Below are 13,072 nucleotides of genomic sequence, written 5' to 3'. Positions count from 1 at the left end.
ATCCCAGAGAGAGAGCATGAGCAGGGGGGAGAGGCAGAGGGAGAGGGAGAAGCAGACTCCCTGCTGAGCAGGGATTCTTGGGGAGAGGTGGACTCGATCCCAGGACCCCAGGATCATGACCTGAGCTAAAGGCAGATGCTTAACCGACTGAGCCACCCAAGTGCCCCTGAAATGAAACATTCTTATTCTGGGATAAAAAATCTATAATCCAAGTTGATAGCTTCATTTTCTACTGGAGTCATTATAGGAGAAGGGGGATTATTATTTCTCTTTGACTCTCCCATAGAATCTTCAGCCAGTCTGTCCACCTCCGGGATGTGCGCAGATCATCAAAGGGGAGAGAAATAAAAAATAAAACCAAATGGCTTCCACGGGCTGCGCTTTCTGTCCCTCAGCGAGCAGCAGCGGTGAGCATGGAGGCCGCGTCCCCATCTCACTCCCGGCCTCTCCAAGCGGACCACACTGAAGCCATCCCCAGCCTCTTTCTTCATCAGAGAAGATATTTCAGAATCACACAGGTGGGAAAACCAAACAGGGCAAACTCGCCACACGTGATCGATCGGAAGGGTCCGTGGGTTTGGTGTGAGTTGGCGGGCCCATCCTTTATAATCAAGGGAAGCTGAGTTTCTCCTTTGATCTAGAAAAGACACCAAAAGGCGAACATAATACCCCAATAGCAGTTCAGGCAGAGACTTCAATTTAATTGGTGTTTCTAGTTTGAAAGGGACAGTGGAGTGGAGTGAGGAGAGGGTTTTGGTGCTGCCTGGATTCGGATCTTCCCCGCACAGGTGCAAATGCAGCGTCAGCGTGGCTTACTAGCGAATTCCAGCTGCTGCAGGTGAGCCCGTGGGTAATGAGCATGGCTACCCCGAGCTGTCACCTGAGTGCCCAGAAAGAACGATGGAGGCATTTGAAGGTTAGGGGAGTTCAACGATGAGGGGCTCCATCCGAGCCGGTGGATCAAAGAAAGTCTGGGAATTGAACACGTGTGGAGAAAGAAGTCCGAGAAGTTTGGACACAGGCATCGTTCTGCTAATGAAGGATGCCTACAGATGCTTGGTTTTAACGAACAGATGCGGGTCTTTGGAACGAGGATATTACATTTGTGAGACACTCACGCGGCCTTCTTCCGCGTCTGTGGAATGCACTCCCTAGAGTATTGCTCGCAGTACTCCCGGTATTTTCTTCACCTGGGTAAAAGGTGACTTTTGCTAAACAGATACAGAAGAACTCCTGTGTGGTGAACAATTGAAATCAGCATTAATCAAATTGCAGTGTATTTTTAAATCTCGACTATACTGTTAGCCATTCTAGTATGTAAACCAGTTGTCAAAGATGAAATTCCAAACATTCTTTTTCCCTATCAGCTAAAGGATAAATGGGACTGTATTGCACAGGGGTCGGAAGGGCCAGGGAGAGGGACCCTGAGGGACAATACAGGTAGCAGAAAGGTGGTCAAAGGCTGTGCCTTGTATAATGAACTTGATTTCCAAACGCCCCACTAACATCATGACATGGTTTGTATCTGTTAGCTGTTGCCACGGCGATGCTGTGTAGTAATAACCCCAGATTCATTAACTGCAAACAAGAACCATATATTATTACTCAGAGGACTACGCATAAACCAGGGAGTTAAGCTGACCTTGCCTGGTTTTAGCTTAGCGGGTTTGTGTGGGTCTTGGGTTTTTGTTGTTTTTTGTTTCCTCCGGTCCCTGGGGGCAGATTTTGGATGAACTGAGCTGGGAATCCTGGCTGAGCCACGCAGCCGGCCCCGGCTCACTGCCATGCTGGAGGCCACGTTCAAGAAGGAGAACAGAAGCTGGACTCAGAAGCGTCATGTCACCGCACAGCTACCTAGACTGCAGCAAGTCTCAGGGCCACACGAGATTCAAGGTTAAAGGGGTTGGAAAATGCTGATTGACTGAGGGCTTCTGGGAGGGGGGGGCATTACTTCCTCTGCCCTGTGGTCTCCTTGCGGCTTTCAGCAGCTAGAGGAAGGAGCGTGGGACAGACGTGCACTCAGGGCTAGCTGGCAGGTGGCGGGACCTAGCACTCTGTCTGCCTGGAGACTTCCTTTGCTGCGGCTACTTCCATTCGTCTCCTTCTTCGACTCAACTATAGATTTCTCAGGAAGCCTATCTTAAGCCCTCACATCGGATCTGTGCCCTGCTGTACGGTCCTGGGATGTCGTGTACCTCCCACCAGCACGTTCGTTGCCCTGCCATTCAGCGGTCCGCTCACTGACTATACCTCACCCAGACATCAGCTGACTGGAGGCTGGGTTCCGTTCCCCGAGTGCCTGGGACATAATACATACTCAGCACATCGCTGGTGTCTTCTAAACAGCTTTAACCATGTCTTTCAACACAATTTAAGCCTGATTTTATGATAAGCCTGGGTTAGATTTCCCCCCGGATCCTGAAGAAAGAGCTCACATCATCTCAGAGTGACACGGCGGTCGTCGCGCATGACCTTCAGAAAGAGCGTTCCCCGGCGGTCAGGTGCAAACACCGCCCTTTCAGACGTTCAAATGGAAAGCGTAGAGCCCCCAAGAAAATGAAGTTGTGATGAGAGAGAGCTTCTCGCTGAATAATTGGATTGCCAAACAGATGCATATTTTCTACCTCCTTGTATTAAATCATTCATGGAGAATGTGTTATTGATAAATAAAATAGTATCTGACAGCAGTGAGCAGACACATACTGATTTCCCTTTCACACTTGGTTAGGTAAAAAGTTTGCCATCATGTGCTGTCAGACCTAAGTGATTGCCGTTATTAGGGGCAAAGAGGTGTGAGCGTTCAGAGCGCGCTGCTGCTTGGGAATAGTCATGATACAGAAGGCGGGGGGGGGGGGGGGGACAGACCATGCGCTGCAAACCACGTCGCAGACCCCGAACCCGAACTCGGGGATTGGAGTCGCTGTTGGCAACTGTCCCATGCCCACCGTCTACTGAGGGATTCAGGAAGCTATGGAGCGGGGAGGTCCTCTCCTTCGGCAACTGCCCCGCCTGCTTCCTGGCTTTGCCTGCCGCCATGGTCACACACAACCCTCTCCCGGCCCCAGAGTCTTCCCCAGGGACAAACTCTAGCAAGGTGCTGGCCAGGTGGTGAGCCTCAGGCTTTTGCTTCATGGGAGGAAAGGACCGCATGGCGGGGGTGGGCAGGTGTAAGGTGTCCCCCTTTTCCTGCCAAAGCTGCTGTTACTCACCTGTGCCACCAAGACAGCCTTTCTCCCTTTTCCCTCCCGCCTTCGATCTGAGCACAAGTGCGGGGTCCTTGGACAAGACGCTGCCAGGGCACGCAACTCATCCCCACGTCCAGGACGGCCGGAGGTCCTATCACCTCATACTGCCCACGCCCAGCCGTTAGCAGCTTCTGGAAATGTGTTTTACCCAGTTCTGGGCGGTCATCCCCTCCCTGGTGCTTGGCCACACCGCAGCCGTCCATGCCGTCGAGGCTCCATGGCCCTGGATGGATTTCAGGATGTAGAACCGTCCAGCCATCTCAGCTCGCTGGTCGTTTAGACAGAAGTTGTGTGTGTTCGTTCGTTTGCCTTTTGTGAATCACGAGGTCGAGGGCCGTGCTTTTCCCAGCTTTCCATATTACAGGCAAAGCACAATCTTTTTAGCTCTCTGAAAGGAATTTAAAAAGATGAGTGAGGTCTGAGCCCCAGCAAGGGTGAATGTGAATTGTTGGGGATTAATTGTAGCCATGAAAGCAATCCTTTTCGATCCCACCGAAATGCAACACAAAGGAAGACCCCTGAGCGGATATCTCATCGCTATTTGACAGATGGACACTTTCTCCATTTCAAATATCCACGTCTCTCGCTCCTTGAGAAAACATACTTTTGAATACTTTTCAACTTAAAGCATTTTAATTATATGACAAATTTTAGAACAACATAGACAATGAAGATTAGAAAAAAAAGGTTCAATTATTAAAGTCCTACCTCCCCCGGGGCGGCTGGCTGGCTTGGTTGGTGGAGCGTGTGGCTCTTGATCTGCAGGGTTCTGGGTTCAAGCCCCATGTTGGGTGTAGCGAATACTTAAAAATAAAATATTAAAAATATATATATCCTGGGGCGCCTGCATGGCGCAGTCGTTAAGCGTCTGCCTTCGGCTCAGGGCGTGATCCCGGCGTTCTGGGATCGAGCCCTACATCAGGCTCCTCCACTGGGAGCCTGCTTCTCCCTCTCCCACTCCCCCTGCTTGTGTTCCCTCTCTCACTGCCTGTCTCTCTGTCACATAAATAAATAAAATCTTAAAAAATATATATATCCTACCTCCCCAAAGGAAAAAAAATCTATCAATAATTAGAGAATCTTCCCACGTAACAGTAAACGTAAAAGTAACTGTTTAGCTATGGCTTTTGGAACACTAATGTAGTCCTCAATTTCTAAATAATGTCCAAACAGCATCTCCCAAATAACATCACTCTTACAAAAAAGGTACAATCTAAGCAAAATGTAATATCGGGAAATACGAAATCAGCTGCCGTCTGTCTGCCTGAACTACCGGTGGATTCCAGGCCGGAACTGGTAAGGTGCATATGTGTTTAGGGCTGACTGGTACACACCTTGCTCCTGCCCGTTATCTGACGGAAACCACGCCCAGATGTAAACCCTGTACCAGGGGCGGTTCCGTCTCCACCCCAGCTCCAAAAGCCACTCCGTCGCTCTCACCAGCCGGTCCACGACCTGTGGAACACGTCTCCCTATTTAAAAACCGATACTCGATTGCCCGGTGGATCCAGACCCTCTAAACCTGGGGAATGTGTTGTCATCTGAAGGGGTCTCTCTGCTCCTCCCACTGTCAAGGCGGCCAGACGCTGGGGTGCTGATGAGACCTCATGTGGGCTGAGCAGCAGAATTGGGGTTTTAATAAATGCTTGATACCGCTGAGCAACTCTTCTTTCCCGCAGAGGAAGTACTTCCCTGCACGCACAAAATCATTTCCCTTGGAAATAAGATACGCAGGGGGCTGCAACTTCCTTCAATTAGACCATGACCTCCTTTCTGTCGTTCGCAATTTCTCGTCCTTAATGATGGCTTTTTAACGAAGCTGCCGATGGGTAAGTGCTTAGATGGTTTGATGGTTCTGTGTCCATCGCCTTTTTTGTACGACTTGGATAAGTTCTAATAAGAAATATAACCACGACCCACTTGAAACCTAATGAACACAGAGCATGCATTTTATTTTCATTTTAACAAAAAAAAGGTAAATCTGAGCAGAGCACTTCTGCAAATCTTGAGTGAGGAAATTATGATTCTACATTTTGGTCTTGTAAAATTTTTGTGGGTCAGATCCAGAGCCATCATTACGATTAAAGTGACTGTTCTTGGGGGAAAAAAAAAAAAGATGAAATTTAGAAACTCTCGGGAGCCCAATGGCAAGGTAGGCAGCAGCTAACCCCAGAAGTTAATGCAAAATCAGAGGAGTTGATCACACGGGATGATTACAAATAATGATGAGAAGTGCTTTTGTTAGTAGCTAATTTTCCATGATTTTATTTAATTCTGTTTTTCCTGCGGTGGTTTTATTGATGTGCCGAAATGCTCTTGGCCACGAGATCGTAGATATTGTTAGGAGAGCAGAAGGTTGCATGTGCCCTTTTGCAGGCACCGGGGGTCATGTCTCCCCCTCAGCTGAGGAGCACCCCATTTTGCACCTCGAAGTCATGCATAGATTTCATTGTCCTACAGGCTCCCCATCGTCATCAGCGCTGTCAACCCTATGAACTTCCTTGTCCTCGGATCTCCCCCCATGGTCCCGGCTAAATCCTCATCAACCCCCAGACAAACAAAAGCAACACTGAGTCTATCACTAACCCAGTGGCTGGAAGCATCTTAACAGCCGTGAATGCGTGCACGCACATATGCTCGCATACACAGGATATGCGTGTGTATACTGGAACATGTGCGCATCTGTCTATGTAATATTCATTCACAAACATACAACACACGTGTTCTAAATAGACACGCTCACCCGTGTCAATACACAGCAGTGTATCTTTCCTACCGTCTTTGAAAGTTCTAAGACCAAAGTTGACCCACTCATACAACAAATACATCTGAGGACCGTCTATATGCCAGCTACAGTGTCACATTGCGTGATACGTGATAAAAAAGGCAAAAGCCCACTCTTCATGTCATTCCCAGTCACTAATGTTGGAGGGCGGTTGGATTTCGAGGGGCTTGAAGGGAGCACAAAGCAGGTGATGAAGAGTGTTCAGACGGCAAGAAGGGACAGGGTTGCTACTGGCAGCGGTAAATACTCGTGACACAGTGTGATGGTGGTGATGACGATGATGGTAATTCATATGGAAGGTTGTACCCCACATGCCCCTCCCCGCCCCGCTCCCAGTAACAGGGGACAAGAATGCTCTCTGCCCAGCAATGTCGGGCTTCACCATGGGCTGACTTTGGCCACTGGAATGCGGACAGGAACGCAGGGAGCCAGTGAGCGTGTATGTCAGTGTCCGCCAGCCCCCCGCTCCTGCACCCAGCACAGACCTGAGATGTGGGCTGCTGGGACACCCTCTCTGCAGGCTTCTCACCCCAGCCACACGGGTGTTTTGCATGTTCTTGGAGTGAGGGGGACATCCCACATTTCTTAAGAACTCATCTACTCGTCGCCAGCCCTTCTCCATCCATGTAGGGGCTGGAGGAAGGACTCCAGAGAAAACCCTCTTCTGTGTCCACCCCCACAGCTCAGCAGGATTCTGTATGGTGTGGCATTTGCTCACATCCTTGTAGGACGCTTCATTTATCACAGGTTTGTAGCCAGCCGTGCATATAATCTACCACAAATATTTATTCTGCGCCTTTTTTGTGCCGTGCATGAAACATGCAGTCTTAGGTACATGTGTGCTCTTTCTCCGTGATGCTTACATTCTGTAGAACGGCATTTTGACACATGAATGCCTGCCTGTGGGCTTCTGAGTCAGTGAGCATGACGTGGGTCCCGGGCTTTTATTTTTTATTTTTTTATTTTATTTTTTTTTAAGATTTTATTTATTTATTTGACAGAGAGAGAGACAGCCAGCGAGAGAGGGAACACAAGCAGGGGGAGTGGGAGAGGAAGAAGCAGGCTCCTAGCGGAGGAGCCCGATGTGGGGCTTGATCCCATAACGCCGGGATCACGCCCTGAGCCGAAGGCAGACGCTTAATGACTGAGCCACCCAGGTGCCCCATGGGTCCCGGGCTTTTAAAAACATGCCAGTGTCAACCGTTTTCATCATACTGTGATGTGCAGAAAACAGCTACCCTGAAAGGTGCTATTAACGTAGATGTTTATTGTCGACGATGAACGGGAAAGACCCACAATTGCGTCCAGTTTAAAAAAAAAAAGTTCATATCTGATGAAAATTACTGCTCCACGTATTGATTGCACACTTTCAAAACGAGGCCGTCTCCTGGAATGGAAACTTGCGGGGTTCGATATAAAGCGGTGGGTGTTGGAGATCCTAAGCGGAGAGCCTAAGAGCACTTTCCCGGTTGGAGGGATTCACTGTGCTGTCTGACGCCCACTGCCTGTCGCCTGCTTCCTGTCTGGCACGGAGAAGTTAGTTAATAAATGGTTTTACATACCTGTGTCGAAGTCAAAGCAGCACTCGATATCTGGCCCATCTGTTCCTCCGGCAAGGGTTTGTTGAATACCAGAGTGGAACCTGACGCTGTTCGCAGGTATCCGTCTCCCTCTCCTTCCGAGAACACAGCGGGGTTATCGGATTGACCCTGTTGTAGTGAGGCGAGGCCGTGTGAATTGCTTGAGTGGGTAGAAAGTGTAAACGAGAGCTTGGATGTGTCCGGACTCTGCAGCTCTCCCCTCTGCCTCCGTGACTATGAAAGCTTGTTTCAGATTGAACACAACAGTAAACAAGCCTCCACGCTAAGGGCACTGAAACCTGATGAAAATGCCCGGGGGCGCCGGGTCGCTCAGTCGGCTAAGTGTCCAACTCTTGATTTCGGCTCAGCTATGATCTCGGGGTCGTGGGATTGAGCCCCGTGTCGGGCTCTGTGCTCAGCATAGAGTCTGCTGGTCCCTCTCCCTCTGCTCCTCCCTGCCCCCCCTTCCCGCTCGCGCACGCTCTCTCTCTCAAAGAAACAAACAAATAAATCAAATCTTCAAAAAGATAAAAAAAAATAAATGTATCTGTGTTTGTGTGTGTCTAACAGAAAGTCTATCAAAATGGCAAGAGTGGTTTTCATCTTGGTGTTGCGATTAAGTCAGATAGTTCTTTCCTTCTTTGTATTGTCAGTGTATTTCCCAAATTATCTTGAATAGATATGTATTGCTTGCATGTTCAAAAGGAAGTCATGTATCATGTATTAACATTGCTTTTATTACTACGCCTCCCACTTAGCTGTGAGGCGTGGGGTCTTTGCTGCTGGGACGTACTTGAGCAGAGCCGTTTGCGCACTGACGTCGGGAGCTGGCTTGACAAATGAGGCCGTTCTCAGGAAGAATCCCACCCGTCCGCACACTCCCAGGCGTCAGGAGAATCCGGGAATTCCCATAGCACCTGCAGGTCTGCAAGGGGCCCATGGTCTACATCTGGTAGGGACACAGGAGGAGCAAAGAGCGAGGTGACTCTCGGGGTGAAATTCAGCCCTCCTTCCGAAGCATCACGGAAACAAATTGGCAACTGGGCATGATTTGTCCATGTAGACGACTAAATGTGAAACATTTTAAAAAGAAATTTATTTTTTTTAATGAATGACAAATAGAGATCTGGTAGTTGGACCATCTTTTAACCCCTGTATTACATCCCTACCTGCTGAAGGGTGGTCCTTACACAGTGGAAACCGCCAGATACCAGAGTTGAAACTTTGTAGGGTATGCATTTGTCGGAAGTGAAGGATATTGTTCTTTTTACGTGAATAATGCCAACTGATAATTCTGAAGGTCATTTTATAAACATAAACTGCCATTTATTCTTACGTGCAAATTGTGTGGGGGTAACAAAGGGGGGTAATTAAACTTGCCGACGTGGCTCTAAACAGTCTACAAATACCTCTGACTTTCTTCTTCTTCTAAGCAATGAGTAGCCTAACAGAATTACTTGTCTGACAACTGCCCTGTGAACTCGGTTCATCAAACTTACTGCGTTTGTTCATGCTTTTGAAAATAGGGTCACAGGTGGTTGGCAGATGGGCAATTCAGTTTCCCAGATGCAGGTGCTTTCATACAGAGTAATCCCACCCCCATTTAAAAGATGCTGTGTTATCTTCACAATTGCTTCTGAATTCCAATCACATTTTGCTCAAATAAGATAAATAATGACAGATAACTTAGAAAGCAAATGACAATCTACATTAATAATAAAAAATGTTTAAAGAGCTATGTAGGATGCCGAAGGGTGGCCCTATCTGCAGAACACAGACTTTGTTTATCATACGGCTTTTTGGGGGGAGTACTTTTAGGTTAGGAGCATAGACGTGGGATCATGGCTCCTGAGAAGGAGCTCACGAAGCACATCCTCCACTCGTTCTGTCCGAGCAGTTTACCGTGTAAACTCCAAAAGCACCGGGGCCCCTGGGCGGCTCAGTCGGCAAAGCGTCTGCCTTCGGCTCAGGTCATGATCTCAGGGTCCTGGGATCGAGCCCCGCATCGGGCTCCCAGCTCAGCGGGGAGTCTGCTTCTCCCCCTCCCCTCTGCTCATGCTCCCTCTCTCTCGCTCTCAAATAAATAAATGAAATCTCTAAAAACAATTCCCAAAGCATTTCCAACTATACATTTGAGAAGGACTCCGCCGATTCCCTAGGTTTCCTAATTTTTAAAATTACGGAATAAGGCCCAGTGTTACTCATATTGTCATCCGGTCAGAGGTGATGAGAAAGAATTTTTGAATAATTACCATGTGTTAAGTCATTTATAAATGTCCTGGGTTCTCCTGAGCCATAATTTGGAAGAACAGATTTTTGTTCTACCATTCCCCCAGCAGCTCCTGACGGGGTGCTCGGAAATCAGGACACCACCGTTTGAGACCCAGGATTCCCCATACTTATAAAATAAATCCTTTCTACAATGTGACTCAGCTCCGATTGGCCCACAGTGCTTACTGCCTTAACAACCCATCCCTTATAAGCTTCTTCTCTTCCCAGGCTCCTTCTCTACTCCCCCACCAGCATTTTGTGATAATACTTCCCAAAGAAACTATTTTCACTTGGACCCTCATTTCAGGGTCTGCTTCTAGGGGATGGCAACCTAAGACAAATTGGACCCATCACTTGGCTAGTTAGGAGAACAGAGTGCCCCTTACTACCCCAGGTTAGGGGGAGATTGAAATTAAAATACACAAATAACCATCTAAAAAATTATCTCCCTCGTGTCTAAACAATTGAACTCTTAACTCTTCAAACTTTCATACATTCTTAGTTTTTATTTATAGCCTTTACAAGCGGTTGCCTACCTTCCTGTGGAAAGAAGGGGTTCTTAGTACCCATTGTTTGGTTGAACCAGAAAGAGCGCCTCATATAATCCTATTAGAGGAGTAAGGATATAATAAAAACATTCAGACTCCCCAAATTGGCCTCTCTCTACCTCTCTTTCTTTCTCTCTCTAATCTTGTTAGAAGAATAAGACTAAAATAGAAACCTAGACTCTCTCTCTCTCTCTCTCTCTCTGGAAAGAGAAGGAGAAAAAGAGAAAGAGAGGGGGCGAGAGAAAGCGAGAAGAAGAGATGGAGATGTGCAAATATAGAGACGTAAAGTAGAGTTGAAGTCTATCGATCTCTCTTCCCCAACTGTGATCTTTCGCTGTGAGAGAACCACCATCCAGACTTTGATGTTCTTCGCTCCCAGAAACTTTATTTAGCAGTTCGGGCGCTCAGGGTCATAAGGACTTAAAGCACCAGCAACATGAATTCAAAGCATCCACGAAGGGGAGATTACAAATCTGGAGGCACAAAAACCAGACTGAATGGATCTTAATATTTCATAAGGGACTTAATCTATTTCATTACATTTTATATTAGTTGTTCTAATAAATCTTTTCTCATCAGCAGTCCTGACAAATTTAATAGGCTTTAGAAATAATTGGTCAATATCAACTGTTCATAAATTCTCTTCAACTTTGGAAAGAGCCCCAGTACTTACTTTTGGGCTATCCTCTTGCAAACAATCCATAATTCCCAATTAGCCTTGGTTAAAACCGTGACAGGTATTTCATTCTGGCAAATGACAAGTTTTGCTTGGATGTGAAAAAGCAAGTTAAGTTCTCTATAATTATAGGTTTCGAGAATACTAATTTCAGTGTACCTGAGCCCCAGGGCAGGAAATGACTACGAATATTTTTCATGAAAAGTGCTCTATGGAGGGGAAAAAACCCAAGTTTAGAGGAACAACTGAAATGTGAATCAGGAGCTGTAATTCTGTCATTTCTTTTACGAGCTTTTTTCCCCACCAAACATCCGGTAATATCAAGCGTGCTAAGTGTTCCTAGCCTCTCACCTGTGGGGCACACCTGTTCAGCAAATGCAATGTGCTGACTCGTCCTTAAGATGCATCAATGGCTTTCTCTCGTCAACTTTGAAAAACACTACCAATTAAGTTTTGACTTCTAATAAGCACGTGACATGGACGTTAAAAAAGGCTCAGTTCCTTCTTTGAACTCCGAGACTTTGATCACAAAATCTACCTGACACCATATTATTATTTGAAATGTTCTAGCAAATAAGACAACAAATTAGCACTTAGGGAGCCAAGGGAGAGACATACAGCTGACCCTTGAACAACACAGGTTTGAACTGCACGGGTCTGCTTACATGCAGATTTTTTTTTCAATCAACAGAGTCCAGGACTGTAAATGTATTTTCTCTTCCTTGGGCTTTTTAAAAATTACATTTTCTAGAGGCTCCTGGGTGGCTCAGTTGGTGAAGCATCTGTCTTTGGCTCAGGTCGTGATCTCAGGGTCCTGGGATCGAGTCCCGTGTCAGGACCCCTGCTCAGAGGGGAGTCTGCTTCTCCCTCTCCCTCTGTTGCTCCCCCTGCTTGTGCTCTCTTACGTTCTCTGTAAAATAAGTAAATAAAATCTTAACAAAAATAATATTTTCTGTATTTCTAGCTGAGATTATTGTAGGAATACAATACGTGATACATAGAAAATGCGAAATATGTGCTCGTCAACTGTTTCTGTTATTGGGAAGGCTTCAAGAGGAGGCTCTTAGTAGTTCGGTTTTGGGGGAGTCAGAAATTATCCATGGATCTTCAACTGTATGGGAGGGTAGGCACCCCAACTCCCATATGGTTCAAGAGTCAACTGTATTTTATCATGTTTTTATTTCTAACTTACAGGTCAAGTTAGATTTTTTTTTTTTTGGAACAGATTTTTCCCTTTCACGAGCTAGAGAACTTTCTTGTAAACCAGCTTTAAGTTTTTCCAGCATTTTTAGGCAGATCCAAAAGCTTTAGGTGGAAACGGCAAGTCTCCAATATCGATTTTGGAGCATAAACATTCAACGTGAATATACAAAAACTACATTCTAAATAATATTCTGGTATTTTAGAATAAGACATTGAATTGCAAAGTCGTAACTTTGGGGGGAAATTTGAAATATAAATTTTTTTTTTAAAAGAATTAAGACCTCACTCCCAAGTGAGACCACCGGGTACTTCCTGCTATGTGTCCTCATGGGCTCCAGGAAAACTTTGGGTTTACAAGGTGTTGGTTTCATGGAACAGAAACAAGGTTGCAGAGGGTTAGCAGGTAGAGCCGAGGTTGTGTGGTCAAAGCCTAGTGGGAACATTGAAAATCAACTCACTTATTTTCTGAAGAGGTGCATCACTCTGCTGTACGTTGTCTGCTTTCGAACATTTCAGGAAACACAGGAATACCCAAGGACACGTTCCCCTGAGTCTTCCCAGGCAATGTCACCACACAACTCCAGAAAACTCCACCGTAGTATCATAAATTTTTTCCTGATCTCACAATCTCCCTACTGGGGTTTCCTGAGACCCTCAAGGGTTTCCATGGTCCCATTTGAAGAAGTGCTGTTTCCAAACGTACAGCTGAGGGGTCCTGAATAAGCCAAAATGCTGCCTTCCATTTACAGTTGACCCTTGACCTT

The sequence above is a fragment of the Ursus americanus genome, chromosome 30, assembly GCF_024610735.1.
Source record: "Ursus americanus isolate L20-20 chromosome 30, mUrsAme1.1.p, whole genome shotgun sequence".
Lineage (NCBI taxonomy): Eukaryota > Metazoa > Chordata > Mammalia > Carnivora > Ursidae > Ursus > Ursus americanus.
The sequence above is the reverse complement of the archived record's forward strand: the minus strand, read 5'-3'. Positions refer to the sequence as shown.